The 16,431-nt window shown below is 47.1% G+C and overlaps 1 protein-coding gene across 5 annotated transcripts in view; it reads right to left on the reverse strand.

The window, feature by feature from the left end:
* LOC124006223 (oxidation resistance protein 1-like) overlaps window positions 1-16,431 on the reverse strand; it is a 213,336-nt gene that overhangs the window by 55,238 nt on the left and 141,667 nt on the right. The gene's annotated exons all lie outside the window — the stretch shown is intronic.

Below are 16,431 nucleotides of genomic sequence, written 5' to 3' on the forward strand. Positions count from 1 at the left end.
TTGGGAGGGAGATAGGAGAGAGAGGGGGCTGAAGGCAGGAGGCAGGATCTGTGAACTTGGACAAGGGATGGAGCTGGGGAGACAGGAGAGGGTCGTGACTCGGGTATTCTATGGGGTATATGACTGGGGCTAGAGGGTATAGGGCTGGATCTGAGATCACAGGGTTGGGGCTGGAAGAGAGCAGGGGCCGAGGGCTGGGCGTAGAAGGCTTACGGTACAGTATAGAGCACATCCTCTCTCAGTCGGCTAGGTTCCCCCTGTTATGTTCAGTATGCAGCCTACGCATCAGATCAGATCAGAAGCCTGACACGTCCTTTACTTCGTCTGTCTGTGTCACCGAGCAGCTCGGCTGAAAACATGAGTCATTCGCCATGCAGCCATTCTATTTGGCTCAGGACTCACTGCACTGAAGAGGGAGAATATCTCAGCATATGACAACTGTAATACAAAAGTACAATACTGAGGTATTACACTCTGTATTCACCATGATAGGCAATGTAGTAGGTTTAATGTTTGTAGTCTGTCAAACGCACCATAAAGCCTGCGATATCTTTGGCGATCAGACGAACAGACATGCATTGAAGCATACAGTATGGTGTCCCTGCTGTCTGGTTTGATTTATTTGACACCCCACTACTACAGTTGTATAACAGTAGTGTATCTGACATGAAGCTCTGTTACATATTGTTTCAGGTCATAGACATAACACTAATGTGATACCGAAACACTGATGTGGCGGTATGAGGGCTAAGTCAAGACCAAGAATAAATACCACCTGATTCTAAAACCAATATGAGAAAGAAAGAGAGCAAGGAGAAAGAGAGAGAGGGGAGGAGGAGGGAGGAGGAAGAGAGAGCTACAGAGAGAGAGCCACAGAGAGAGAGCTACAGAGAGAGAGCCACAGAGAGAGAGCTACAGAGAGAGAGCCACAGAGAGAGAGCCACAGAGAGCCACAGACAGCCACAGAGAGAGAGAGCCACAGAGAGAGAGCTACAGAGAGAGAGCCACAGAGAGAGAGCTACAGAGAGAGAGCCACAGCGAGAGCTACAGAGAGAGCTACAGAGAGAGAGAGAGCCACAGAGAGAGAGCCACAGAGAGAGCCACAGAGAGAGCCACAGAGAGAGCTACAGAGAGAGAGAGAGAGCCACAGAGAGAGAGCCACAGAGAGAGAGCCACAGAGAGAGAGCCACAGAGAGAGAGCCACAGAGAGAGAGCCACAGAGAGAGAGCCACAGAGAGAGAGCTACAGAGAGAGCCACAGAGAGAGCCACAGAGAGAGTTACCGAGAGAGAGCCACAGAGAGAGAGCCACAGAGAGAGAGCCACAGAGAGAGAGCCAGAGAGAGAGCCAGAGAGAGAGCCAGAGAGAGCACAGAGAGAGAGCCACAGAGAGAGAGCCACAGAGAGAGAGCCACAGAGAGAGAGCTACAGAGAGAGCCACAGAGAGAGCCACAGAGAGAGTTACCGAGAGAGAGACACAGAGAGAGCTACAGAGAGAGAGAGAGCCACAGAGAGAGAGCCACAGAGAGAGCTACAGAGAGAGATCCACAGAGAGAGAGCTAGAGAGAGAGAGACACAGAGAGAGCCACAGAGAGAGAGCCACAGAGAGAGAGCCACAGAGAGAGAGCCACAGAGAGAGAGCCACAGAGAGAGAGCCACAGAGAGAGAGCCACAGAGAGAGAGCTACAGAGAGAGAGCCACAGCGAGAGCTACAGAGAGAGCCACAGCGAGAGCTTCAGAGAGAGCCACAGAGAGAGCGAGCCACAGAGAGAGAGCCACAGAGAGAGAGCCACAGAGAGAGAGCTACAGAGAGAGAGCCACAGAGAGAGTTACCGGGAGAGAGCTACAGAGAGAGCCACAGAGAGAGAGCCACAGAGAGAGAGCTACAGAGAGAGCGCTATAGAGAGAGAGCCACAGAGAGCCACAGAGAGCCACAGAGAGCCACAGAGAGCCACAGAGAGCCACAGAGAGAGAGCCACAGAGAGAGAGAGCCACAGAGAGAGAGCCACAGAGAGAGAGCCACAGAGAGAGAGCCACAGAGAGAGAGCTACAGAGAGAGAGAGAGCTAGAGAGAGCCACAGAGAGAGAGCTACAGAGAGAGCCACAGAGAGAGTTACCGAGAGAGAGCCACAGAGAGAGAGCTACAGAGAGAGCCACAGAGAGAGTTACCGAGAGAGAGCCACAGAGAGAGCTACAGAGAGAGAGAGCCACAGAGAGAGCTACAGAGAGAGAGCCACAGAGAGAGCTACAGAGAGAGCCACAGAGAGAGAGCTAGAGAGAGAGAGAGACACAGAGAGAGAGCCACAGAGAGAGAGAGAGAGCCACAGAGAGAGAGCCACAGAGAGAGAGCCACAGAGAGAGAGCCACAGCGAGAGAGCCACAGAGAGAGCCACAGAGAGAGCCACAGAGAGAGAGCCACAGAGAGCCACAGACAGCCACAGAGAGAGCCACAGAGAGAGCCAGAGAGAGAGAGCCACAGAGAGCCACAGACAGCCACAGAAAGCCACAGAGAGAGAGCCACAGAGAGAGTAACAAAAATTGACATTTACAATGAATTTATCAAAATTAGATCTATAGGAGACAATTGATTAAACACTGCCATCACAAATGAAGTTACTCAGTTAATCAAATGTTCTGTTTGTGTGACACGTTGTTGCACACTAAACAACAGCATTGAATGTGTATTTGTTTTAATAGTGCAGTGCATACTGGGAATACAAGCGTTGTATTTTAGAATATGGTGCAAGATGGCAACTAAACGAGATCAAAGTCACAAATAATGGGAGCAACTGTGCCTGGGGCCACAGCAAGTCTCATTAAATGATTATCTCCGCAAAAACAGTGGGTTGTGTAACACCAGATTTCACAGATGTGGGTCAAGGTCATGTTATCTCATTTCATTTGCATCTTTCTCTATCCAAAACAAAACAGAACTAAAGCAACAGTCTTATCACCACAGCTGATACACTGTTGCTCTTTATGTCATTAATGGGACTTGCGATAGCAAATATACCCACTTGAAATCTTTGTCATACTTCTGGCTTATTATTCATCTTGTTCTCCTCGTACACAGTTTCAGCCGTCCAAACTTTAAAACGTACACACCAGTACGTTTTTCATTTATTTAAAACTTCAACAATGCCTCATTGTCTTCTGTACTTATTACAGTTGCCATATACTGAGGTGTTCTAGTAGGAGAGTTGATATACTGAGGTGTTCTAGTAGTAGAGTTGATATACTGAGGTGTTCTAGTAGTAGAGTTGATATACTGAGGTGTTCTAGTAGGAGAGTTGATATACTGAGGTGTTCTAGTAGTAGAGTTGATATACTGAGGTGTTCTAGTAGGAGAGTTGATATACTGAGGTATTCTAGTAGGATAGTTGATATACTGAGGTGTTCTAATAGGAGAGTTGATATACTGAGGTATTGTAGTAGGATAGTTCATATACTGAGGTATTCTAGTAGGAGAGTTTAAATACTGAGGTATTCTAGTAGAGTTGATATACTGAGGTATTCTAGTAGGAGAGTTGATGCACTGAGGTGTTCTAGTAGGAGAGTTGATATACTGAGGTATTGTAGTAGAGTTGATATACTGAGGTATTCTAGTAGGAGAGTTGATATACTGAGGTATTGTAGTAGGAGAGTTCATATACTGAGGTATTGTAGTAGGAGAGTTCATATACTGAGGTATTGTAGTAGGAGAGTTCATATACTGAGGTTGATATACTGAGGTATTTGTAAGTTGATGCACTGAGGTGTTCTAGGAGAGTTGATATACTGGATAAGAGCGTCTATACTGAGGTAAATGACTTAAATGTAAATGTAAATGTATTGTAGTAGGAGAGTTCATATACTGAGGTATTCTAGTAGGAGAGTTGATATACTGAGGTATTCTAGTAGAGTTGATATACTGAGGTATTCTAGTAGGAGAGTTGATGCACTGAGGTGTTCTAGTAGGAGAGTTGATATACTGAGGTATTGTAGTAGAGTTGATATACTGAGGTATTCTAATAGGAGAGTTGATATACTGAGGTATTGTAGTAGGAGAGTTGATATACTGAGGTATTGTAGTAGGAGAGTTCATATACTGAGGTATTTTAGTAGGAGAGTTCATATACTGAGGTATTGTAGTAGGAGAGTTCATATACTGAGGTATTGTAGTAGGAGAGTTCATATACTGAGGTATTTTAGTAGGAGAGTTCATATACTGAGGTATTCTAGTAGGAGAGTTCATATACTGAGGTATTGTAGTAGGAAAGTTCATATACTGAGGTATTCTAGTAGGAGAGTTCATATACTGAGGTATTGTAGTAGGAGAGTTCATATACTGAGGTGTTCTAGTAGGAGAGTCCGTATACTGAGGTATTCTAGTAGGAGAGTTCATATACTGAGGTATTTTAGTAGGAGAGTTTGTATACTGAGGTATTTTAGTAGGAGAGTCCGTATACTGAGGTATTTTAGTAGGAGAGTTCGTATACTGAGGTATTCTAGTAGGAGAGTTCGTATACTGAGGTATTCTAGTAGGAGAGTTCGTATACTGAGGTATTCTAGTAGGAGAGTTCGTATACTGAGGTATTTTAGTAGGAGAGTCCGTATACTGAGGTATTCTAGTAGGAGAGTTCATATACTGAGGTATTGTAGTAGGAGAGTTCGTATACTGAGGTATTGTAGTAGGAGAGTTCGTATACTGAGGTATTGTAGTAGGAGAGTGTATACAAGTGTAGTAGTGTGAGTGGACTTATTTATGATCAAATGTGTGATCTAACTGCCCCACAAATCAAATCACATTTTGGTCACATACACATATTTAGCAGATGTTATTGCGCGTGTAGTGAAATGCTTGTGTTCCTAGCTCTAACAATTCACAATGTGACTAGTTCCATTATTAAAGTGACCAGTGGTTCTGTACATGGGGTGTCTATGTACATGGGGCAGCAGCCTCTAATTGGCAGGGTTGAGGAATCAGGTGGTATCCGGCTAGTGATGGCTATTTAACAGACTGATGGCCTTGAGATAGAAGCTGTTTTTCAGTCTCTCTGTCCCAGCTTTGATGCGCCTGTACTGACCTCTCTTTCTTGATGATAGCGGGTGAACAGGCAGCGGCTCGCGTGGTTGAAGTCCTTGATGATCATTTCGGCCTTCCTATGACATTGGGTGCTGTAGGTGTCATGGGGGGCAGGCAGTGTGTCCCCGGTGATGCATTGGGCAGACCGCACCACCTTCTAGAGAGCCCTGCGGTTTTTATTTATTTTATTTGACCTTTATTTAACTAGGCAAGTCAGTTAAGAACAAATTCTTATTTTCAATGACGGCCTGGGAACAGTGGGTTAACTGCCTGTTCAGGGGCAGAACGACAGATTTGTACCTTGTCAGCTCGGGGGTTTGAACTTGCAACCTTCTGGTTACTAGTCCAACGCTCTAACCACTAGGCTACCCTGCCGCCCCATTGCGGGCGGTGCAGTTGCCATACCAGGCGGTGATACAGCCCAAAAGGATGCTCTCAATTGTGGATCTGTAAAAGTTTGTGAGGGTTTTAGGGGCCAAGCCACATTTCTTCTTCACCACACTGTCTGTGTGGATGGTCCATTTCAGAGCTTTTCACCTTCTCCAAATGTGATCCCGTCTATGTGGATGTGGGCGTGCTCCATCTGCTGTCTCCTGAAGTCCACAATCAGCTCCTTGGTTTTGTTGACGTTGAGGGAGAAGTTATTTTCCTGGCACCACTCCGCCCTGGCCCTCACCTCCCCCCTAGTGTCCGTCTCATCATTGTTGGTAATCAGGCGTTCTTCTGTTGTATCCAAAGTAATAAGGTTGATAGTGTCGTCAATCAAAGTAATCAGACCAATTATTTTACAAAATGTTACTTTGACTATATTTAACTGCTTTGCTTAAGTAATACCAATTTAAAACACTTCCACTACTACAAAAATACTATTAAGTCCCATAATCTTTCTTAATGGAAAATTATAATCTAGTTCAACAACATTATCTTTGTCATTTGAAATAAAAACACAACATTGGTGCTGAACAGTGTGAGTCCAGTCTTGTGACTGACTGAAGGCTGTTTATTTAGAAAACAATGGAGGATGGAGAGGTGAAGTGGGGGGGGTGGAGAGGAGAGGTGAGGAGAGGGGGTGGAGAGGAGAGGTGAGGAGAGGGGGTGGAGACGAGAGATGAGGTGAGGGGGTGGAGAGGTGAAGTGAGGGGGTGGAGAGGTGAAGTGAGGGGTGGAGATGAGAGGTGAGGAGAGGGGGTGAAGAAGAGAGATGAGGTGAGGGGGTGAAGAGATGAGGTGACGGGGTGAAGAGGTGAAGTGAGGGGGTGGAGAGGAGAGGTGAGGAGAGGGGAGGTGGGGAAGAGGAGAGATGAGATGAGATGAGGGGTGGAGAGGAGAGGGGGTGGAGAAGGGAGGGGGTGGAGAGGAGAGTTGAGGTGAGGGGGTGTAGAGGTGAAGTGAGAGGGTGGAAAGGAGAGGTGAGGAGAGGGGAGGCGGTGGAGAGGAGAGATGAGATGGGGGTGGAGAAGGGAGGGGGTGGAGAGGAGAGTTGAGGTGGTGTAGAGAGATGAGGTGAGGGAGTGGAGAGGAGAGGTGAGGGGGTGGAGAGGAGAGGTGGGGTGAGAGGGTGGAGAGGTGGGGTGAAGGGTAGAGAGGAGGTGAGGGGGTGGAGAGGAGAGATGAGGTGAGGTGAGGGGGTGGAGAGGAGAGATGAGGGTATGGAGAGGAGAGATGGAGAGGTGGGGTGAGGGGGTGTAGAGAAGAGGTGAGGTGAGAGGGTGGAGAGGGGAGGGAGGGGTCCTACTTACAGTATACTGTCATTCATGTTATTTAGCTAGATAAGTCATGTAGCTGCTCAGGACAGGGTGTTGAGCAGACTGGTAACACTAAGTTCTCTTCAGTTCTTATACCAGGGGGGCATTGGACTAGTAACTGAAAGGTTGCAAGATTGAATCCCCGAGCTGACAAGGTAAAAATCTGTCGTTCTGCCCCCTGAACAAGGCAGATAACCCACTGTTCATAGTCCGTCATTGAAAATAAGAATTTGTTCTTAGCTGACTTGCCTAGTTAAATAAACATAAAATAAATAAATACCTGTGTAACATTGTATTTACACCAGTCACAACTAAATATTTTTAAAGAGTTAAAAGCAAGTCCCACAATGATTCATCATGGAAAATTACAATCTAGTTCAACAACATTATCTTGGTGCTGAACAGTGTGAGTCCAGTCTTGTGACTGACTGACTGAAAGCTGTATATTTAGAAAACAAAGATGTAACTCATGCCAAGAGGTAGTCCAATAGGCACAACGAGAACTGCAGCAGCAGAGAACGCCTGCATGATGGTGACTGTGACTGGTTTCTATCACTAGCCTGAAGGATACCTCAGGGAAGTTACTTCCCTGTGAGATAGCCAGCCAGGCATGCATGGGGCCACGTGAGTTCAACTTGGTGAGAATGATTTAAGGTCAAGATGACCTTTGCGAGTAAGGGTAAACAGGGTAAGCAGGGTTGACAGGGTAAACAGGGTAAACAGAGTAAGCAGTGTAAACAGTGTAAACAGGGTAAGCAGTGTAAACAGGGTAAGCAGTGTAAACAGGGTAAGCAGTGTAAACAGGGTAAGCAGTGTAAACAGGGTAAGCAGTGTAAACAGGGTAAACAGGGTAAGCAGTGTAAACAGGGTAAGCAGTGTAAACAGGGTAAACAGGGTAAGCAGTGTAAACAGGGTAAGCAGTGTAAACAGGGTAAGCAGTGTAAACAGGGTAAGCAGTGTAAACAGGGTATGCAGTGTAAACAGGGTAAGCAGTGTAAACAGGGTATGCATGGTAAACAGGGTAAGCAGTGTAAACAGGGTAAGCAGTGTAAACAGGGTATGCATGGTAAACAGGGTAAGCAGTGTAAACAGGGTAAGCAGTGTAAACAGGGTAAGCAGTGTAAACAGGGTAAGCATGGTAAACAGGGTAAGCAGTGTAAACAGGGTATGCATGGTAAACAGGGTAAGCAGTGTAAACAGGGTAAGCAGTGTAAACAGGGTATGCATGGTAAACAGGGTATGCATGGTAAACAGGGTAAGCAGTGTAAACAGGGTATGCATGGTAAACAGGGTATGCATGGTAAACAGGGTAAGCAGTGTAAACAGGGTATGCATGGTAAACAGGGTAAGCAGTGTAAACAGGGTAAGCAGTGTAAACAGGGTAAGCAGTGTAAACAGGGTAAGCAGTGTAAACAGGGTATGCATGGTAAACAGGGTAAGCAGTGTAAACAGGGTAAGCAGTGTAAACAGGGTAAGCGGTGTAAACAGGGTAAGCAGTGTAAACAGGGTATGCAGTGTAAACAGGGTAAGCAGTGTAAACAGGGTATGCATGGTAAACAGGGTAAGCAGTGTAAACAGGGTATGCATGGTAAACAGGGTAAGCAGTGTAAACAGGGTAAGCGGTGTAAACAGGGTAAGCGGTGTAAACAGGGTAAGCAGTGTAAACAGGGTAAGCAGTGTAAACAGGGTATGCATGGTAAACAGGGTAAGCAGTGTAAACAGGGTAATCAGTGTAAACAGGGTAAGCAGTGTAAACAGGGTAAGCAGTGTAAACAGGGTAAGCAGTGTAAACAGGGTATGCAGTGTAAACAGGGTAAGCAGTGTAAACAGGGTATGCATGGTAAACAGGGTAAGCAGTGTAAACAGGGTAAGCAGTGTAAACAGGGTATGCATGGTAAACAGGGTAAGCAGTGTAAACAGGGTAAGCAGTGTAAACAGGGTATGCATGGTAAACAGGGTAAGCAGTGTAAACAGGGTAAGCAGTGTAAACAGGGTATGCATGGTAAACAGGGTAAGCAGTGTAAACAGGGTAAGCAGTGTAAACAGGGTATGCATGGTAAACAGGGTAAGCAGTGTAAACAGGGTAAGCAGTGTAAACAGGGTATGCATGGTAAACAGGGTAAGCAGTGTAAACAGGGTAAGCGGTGTAAACAGGGTAGGCAGGGTAAGCAGGGTAGGCAGGGTAAGCAGGGTAGGCAGGGTAAGCAGGGTAGGCAGGGTAAGCAGGATAAACAGGATAGGCAGGGTAAACAGTGTAAACAGGGTAAGCAGGGTAAGGGTAAGCAGGGTAGGCTGGGTAAACAGGGTAAGCAGGGTAGGCAGGGTAAGCAGGGTAGGCTGGGTAAACAGGGTAGGCAGGGTAAACAGGGTAAGCAGGGTAGGCAGGGTAAGCAGGGAGAGCAGGGTAGGCTGGGTAAACAGGGTAAGCAGGGTAAGCAGGGTAGGCAGGGTAAACAGGGTAAGCAGGGTAAGCAGGGTAGGCAGGGTAAGCAGGGTAGGCTGGGTAAACAGGGTAGGCAGGGTAAACAGGGTAAGCAGGGTAGGCAGGGTAAGCAGGGAGAGCAGGTGAACAGCTCTTCTCTCCTACTCTGTGATTAGTGTTGTACAGCCCTGCAAGTTCATACCACACATACAGAGGAATAGCAATGAAAAACAACTGGTGAACAACGTCCCTGTTCCTTAAGAATGTTGCAGGCCAGTAGATTGGAATTGAGGCAGTGTTGCAGTGCAAATGGCTGTATCTGGACTGACTCCAAAGGGAAGTCCAAAGAAAGAAATACCCCCCCCCCTCCTGTGCATTAACAAATGCTTTGTAGGGGAACAGCTCAGGGGGAGAATTGTTTTGTAATGTCCCGTTCATTCCCCCTGCTAGCCTACACTAATACATAGCCAAAGTAATTTCCTCTCAGCACCCTGGTTTAGAGGTGGATGTAAAGTTATTTATAGCAGCCCCTCACTCCTGTTAACAGCAGAGGAGGCAAGAGCTCTGTCTGGGGAAATGAGGAGGTACTCTACACTACTATATAATGTAGCTGGTCTGTCTGGCCAAGGGGTTGAGGGGGAGGGGGGGGGGGAGAGGAGAGTTGAGAGGTGAGGGGGTGGAGAGCAGGGGTGAGGAGTAGAGAGTAGAGGTGGGGGGTGGAGAGGAGAGGGGTGGAGAGGAGAGGTGAGGGGTGGAGAGGTGAGGGAGTGGAGAGGAGGGGTGAGGTGAGGGGGTGGAGGGGAGAGTTGAGAGGTGAGGGGGTGGAGAGCAGGGGTGAGGAGTAGAGAGTAGAGGTGAGGGGGTGGAGGGGAGAGTTGAGAGGTGAGGGGGTGGAGAGCAGGGGTGAGGAGTAGAGAGTAGAGGTGAGGGGGGAGGAGAGGAGAGTTGAGGGGGTGGAGAGCAGGGGTGAGGAGTAAAGAGTAGAGGTGAGGGGGTGGAGAGGAGAGGGGGTGGAGAGGAGAGGTGAGGGGTGGAGAGGTGAGGGAGTGGAGAGGAGGGGTGAGGTGGTGGAGAGGAGAGTTGAGAGGTGAGGGGGTGGAGAGCAGGGGTGAGGAGTAGAGAGTAGAGGTGAGGGGGTGGAGAGGAGAGTTGAGGGGGTGGAGAGCAGGGGTGAGGAGTAAAGAGTAGAGGTGAGGGGGTGGAGAGGAGAGGGGTGGAGAGGAGAGGGAGGGGGGTGGAGAGGTGAGGGAGTGGAGAGGAGGGGTGAGGTGGTGGAGAGGAGAGTTGAGAGGTGAGGGGTGGAGAGCAGGGGTGAGGAGTAGAGAGTAGAGGTGAGGGGGTGGAGAGGAGAGTTGAGTGGGTGGAGAGCAGGGGTGAGGAGTAGAGAGTAGAGGTGAGGGGGTGGAGAGGAGAGATGAGGGGTGGAGAGGTGAGGGAGGGAGGTGAGGGGGTGGAGGGGGGTGGGGGTGAGGGGGTGGAGAGCAGGGGTGAGGGGGTAGATAGGAGGTGTGGAGAGGTGAAGTGAGGGGTGGAGAGGAGAGGGTGGAGGGGGGTAGCTAGGAGGGGTGGGGATGTGAAGTGATGGGGTGGAGAGGAGAGTGAGAGTGGGAAGGAGAGGAGAGGTGAGGGATGGAGAGGATGGGGTGGAGAGGGGTGGAGAGGGTGGGGGTGGAGAGGGGGGTTGGAGAGGGTTGGAGAGAAGAGGTGAGGTGAGGGGTGAAGAGAAGAGGGGTTGGAGAGGAGAGTTGAGGAGTGGGAAGGAGAGGTGAGGGGGTGGAGAGGGGATGGAGGGGGTGGAGAGGAGAGGTTAGGAGAGGTGAGGGGTGGAGAGGTGAGGAGAGGGGTGGGAAGGAGAGGTGAGGGGGTGGAGACGGGAGGAGGTGGAGAGGGGAGGGGGTGGAGAGGGGGGGGTTCCTACTTACAGTATACTGTCATTCATGTTATTTAGCTAGATAAGTCATGTAGCTGCTCAGGACAGGGTGTTGAGTGGTGGAGGGCAGACTGGTAACACTAAGTTCTCTTCAGCTCTTATACCTGTGTAGTAACACTGTAATTACACCAGTCACAACATGTTGATACATAGTACTTCACAGAACAACATTCTGCATGACAGGCCCATAAAAACACACAAGGAGGCAAACATTTGACTTATTCCATATATAGTATATATAAGGTGAGAAACGGCCTTGACTTCCCTGACTCTAATGTGGCAATAACAGCACGGCAGCCATTGTAATGAATATGCATTGGCTTAGTGAGCTGTCAAACTACACACAGGAAGCACACAGCAACAGTCTGTCTGTCTCTGTCTCTCTCTCTCGTCAGTCCCATGCATACAGCACCATCACCACCTCCCAGTACAACAAACGTTGCTGGAGCAGCACTTAGTCTTGTGTCAGGACAGGGAGGAGAGGGGGAGCAGAGCAGTCATATGTGTTTTAAGCAGAACACCCTCTCCTTCCCTTCGTCCTGCCTCTGCCCCGTCATTAACACTGGCTCCAGGTCAATAAATCAAACCCTGATGCTGTCACAGGCTCAGTGAGTGTCATCCAGACTGCCTCATTAGCACGCACTCCAGGGCGACTAATCACACCATGATCTCTCCATCAGCTCCAGGGTTATTGCCTTGTGTGCAATGTTCAGTTGGTAAAGTTATTATTTATTTATTGGTTTAACATAAGCGGTATGTTTTTCTGTCTCCTGAATACAGTAGCTAGACTATATATACAGTTGAAGTCGGAAGTTTACATAACCTTAGGGTGGAGTCATAAAAACTTGTTTCTCAACCACTCCACACATTTCTTGTTAACAAACTATTGTTTTGGCAAGTCGGTTAGGACATCTACTTTGTGCATGACACAAGTCATTTTTCCAACAATTGTTTACAGACTGTATCACAATTCCAGTGGGTCAGAAGTTTACATACACTAAGTTGACTGTGCCTTTAAACAGCTTGGAAAATTCCAGAAAATGATGTCATGGGTTTAGAAGCTTCTGATAGGCTAATTGAAATCATTTGAGTCAATTGGAGGTGTACCTGTGGATGTATTTCAAGGCATACCTTCAATCTCAGTGCCTCTTTGCTTGACATCATGGGAAAATCAAAAGAAATCAGCCAAGACCTCAGAAAAAATTTATAGACCTCCACAAGTTTGGTTCATCCTTGGGAGCAATTTCCAAATGCCTGAAGGTACCGCGTTCATCTGTACAAACAATAGTACGCAAGTATAAACACCACGGGACCACGCATCCGTCATACCGCTCAGGAAAGAGACACGACCTGTCCCCAAGAGATGAACGTACTTTGGTGCAAAACGTGCAAATCAATCCCAGAACAACAGCAAATGACCTTGTGAAGATGCTGGAGGAAACAGGTACAAAAGTATCTATATCCACAGTAATACGAGTCCTATATCGACATAAATTGAAAGGCCGCTCAGCAAGGAAGAAGCCACTGCTCCAAAACCACCATAAAAAAGCCAGACTACGGTTTGCAACATGGGGACAAGGATCGTACTTTTTGGAGAAATGTCATCTGGTCTGATGAAACAAAAATATAACTGTTTGGCCATAAAAACCATCGTTATGTTTGGAGGAAAAAGGGGGATGCTTGCAAGCCGAAGAACACCATCCCAACTGTGAAGCACAGGGGTGGCAGCATCATGTTGTGGGGGTGCTTTGCTGCAGGGGGGACTGGTGCACTTCACAAAATAGATGACATCATGAGGTAGGAAAATTATGTGGATATATTGAAGCAACATCTCAAGACATCAGTCAGGAAGTTAAAGCTTGGTCGCAAATGGGTCTTCCAAATGGACAATGACCCCAAGCATACTTCCAAACGTGTGGCAAAATGGCTTAAGGATAACAAAGTCAAGGTATTGGAGTGGCCATCACAAAGCCCTGACCTCAATCGCATAGAAAATTTGAGGGCAGAACTGAAAAAGTGTGTGCAAGCAAGGAGGTCTAGAAACCTGACTCAGTTACACCAGCTCTGTCTGGAGGAATGGGCCAACATTCACCCAACATTGTGGGAAGCTTGTGGCAGGCTACATGAATTGTTTGACCCCAGTTAAACAATTTAAAGGCAATGCTACCAAATACTAATTGAGTGTATGTAAACTTCTGGCTCACTGGGAATGTGATGAAAGAAATAAAAGCTGAAAGAAATCATTCTCTCTACTATTATTCTGACATTTCACATTCTTAAAATAAAGTGGTGATTCTAACTGACCTAAAACAGGGAATTTTTACTTGGATTATATGTCAGGAATTGTGAAAATTTGAGGTTAAATGTGTTTGGCTAAGGTGTATGTAAACTTCCGACTTCATCTGTATATATATATTTTTTTTTTAATGAAATAATTAAAAGGATATTTCTACAATTTTAACATACATTTAGATTTCATATATACCATTTTATTAAATCTTTAGAAAAATAGAAATGTGGGGAAGAAATTTACACAAAACCCTGAACAACTATGTAATAACAATGTTCTTGTTACCTGAGGCTTGTGCATATGAACATTCCACAGTAATACTGTATGTATAGTCACTGAAAAGGCCCCTGGTCTGTTGTCAAGGACCAAAGGACCCCAGTAGCCTACCCTAGACTCCCCAGACCAAAGCTCTATTCTCACCAATAACCAAACTAGCATACTGCTCAGAGTGAAGCAATGTATTTGACATGCATTCTACATAAGTAGGCTACTGTAGAATGCATGCGGACACTGGAACGTAACCCTTTCTGCCTGTAGATCAATGCAGTAGGAGAAGGAGCTCACATGCTGATCCTCTGGCTCAATGCATCTCTGACTGCTGCAACTCCAACACCAAGAAACCTCTCAAGTTTCCGCCTGAATCAATACCCTGAGGTGAGGAGAAGTGATGAGCTCAGCTAAAAGGAGAACCACAAACTCTGCAGTATCTCTCTTTACTGATCCTCAGTGCACGAGTGTCACTCAGCAGCCAGCCAGTCCTTGGTCAGAAGAAAGTGAGTATCACAAATCTACCACCTCCCTCTAGTCTGCTATCTCCACTGGACTCACCACCATCCTAGCGGAAATCTACCAACTGTACGACATCATCAACCCTCCGACTACAGTCAGCTAAGCTCCCTGTCCAACCACAGTGGTCCACAGAGATCACAGGGGGGAAATGAGCCAGACTTTAAAAGTGTCTGTGTGACTAACTATCACACAGGAATGAGAGTTGACAACTTGATGAACATTTCCCGAGCAGCAAACACCACCCAGAATATTCCATCTGAAATCTTTGACAGCTTTAATGCTAAATCTTTTTCATTTATTTATTTTACCTTTATTTAACCAGGCAAGTCAGTTAATTCTTATTTTCAATGACGGCCTGGGAACAGTGGGTTAACTGCCTGTTCAGGGGCAGAACGACAGATTTGTACATTGTCAGCTCGGGGTTTGAACTCGCAACCTTCCGGTTACTAGTCCAATGCTCTAACCACTAGGCTACCCTGCCGCCCCTTTATCGTATCACTGTAAAATCCATGGAGAATAAGAGCACCTCCTCCCAGCTGCCCACTGCACTGAGGCTAGGTAACACTGTCACCATTAATAAATCCACGATAATCGAGAATTTCAATAAGCATTTCTCTACAGCTGGCCATGCTTTCCTCCTGGCTACCACAACCCTGGCCAACAGCTCCGCACCCCCCGCAGCTACTTGCCCAAGCCTCCCCAGCTTCTCCTTCACCCAAATTCAGATAGCAGATGTTCTGAAAGAGCTGCAAAACCTGGACCCGTACAAATCAGCTGGGCTCGACAACCTGGACCCTCTCTTTTTAAAATTATCCGCGGCCATTGTTGCAACCCCTATTTACCAGTCTGTTCAACCTTTCGTATCGTCCGAGATCCCTAAAGATTGGAAAGCTGCCGTGGTCATCCCCCTCTTCAAAGGGGGTGACACTCTAGACCCAAACTGTTATAGGCCTCGATCCATCCTGCCCTGCCTTTCTAAAGTCTTCGAAAGCCAAGTTAATAAAACAGATCACTGACCATCTCGAATCCCACCGTACCTTCTCCGCTGTGCAATCCGGTTTCCGAGCTGGTCACGGGTGCACCTCAGCCACGCTCAAGGTACTAAACGATATCATAACCGCCATCGATAAAAGACAGTACTGTGCAGCTGTCTTCATCGACCTGGCCAAGGCTTTAGACTCTGTCAATCACTGTATTCTTATCGGCAGACTCAACAGCCTTGGTTTCTCTAATGACTGGCTCGTCTGGTTCACCAACTACTTTTCAGTGTGTCAAGTTCAGTGTGTCAAATCGGAGGGCCTGTTGTCCGGACCTCTGGCAGTCTCTATGGGGGTACCACAGGGTTAAATTCTCCGGACAACTCTTTTCTCTGTATATATCAACAATGTCGCTCTTGCTGCGAGTGATTCCCTGATCCACCTCTACGCAGACGACACCATTCTGTATATATCTGGCCCTTCTTTGGACAATGTGATAAAAAACCTCCACATGAGCTTCAATGCCATACAACACTCATGCCGTGGCCTCCAACTTCTTTTAAACACTAGTAAAACTAAATGCATGCTTTTCAACCGTTCGCTGCCCGCACCCGCCCGCTCGACTTCCATCACTACTCTGGACGGTTCTGACTTAAAATAGGTGGACAACAACAAATACCTAGGTGTCTGTCTAGACTGTAAACTCTCCTTCCAGACTCATATTAAACATCTCCAATCCAAAATAAAATCTTTAATTGGCTTCCTATTTCGCAACAAAGCCTCCTTTACTCACTCCGCCAAACATACCCTCATAAAACTGACTATCCTACTGATCCTTGACTTCGGCGATGTCATTTACAAAATAGCCTCCAACACTCTACTCAGAAAACTGGATGCAGTCTATCACAGTGCCATCCGTTTTGTCACCAAAGCCCCTTATACCACCCACCACTGCGACCTGTATGCTCTAGTCGGCTGGCCCTCGCTACCTATTCGTCGCCAGACCCACTGGCTCCAGGTCATCTATAAGTCTATGCTAGGTAAAGCGCCGCCTTATCCCAGCTCACTGGTCACGATAACAACACCCACCCGTAGCATGCGCTCCAGCAGGTATATCTCACTGGTCATCCCCAAAGCCAACACCTCTTTGGCCGCCTTTCCTTCCAGTTATCTGCTGCCAATGATTGGAACGACTTGCAAAAATCGCTGAAGCTG

This window comes from Oncorhynchus gorbuscha, linkage group LG19, assembly GCF_021184085.1.
Source record: "Oncorhynchus gorbuscha isolate QuinsamMale2020 ecotype Even-year linkage group LG19, OgorEven_v1.0, whole genome shotgun sequence".
Classification (NCBI taxonomy): domain Eukaryota; kingdom Metazoa; phylum Chordata; class Actinopteri; order Salmoniformes; family Salmonidae; genus Oncorhynchus; species Oncorhynchus gorbuscha.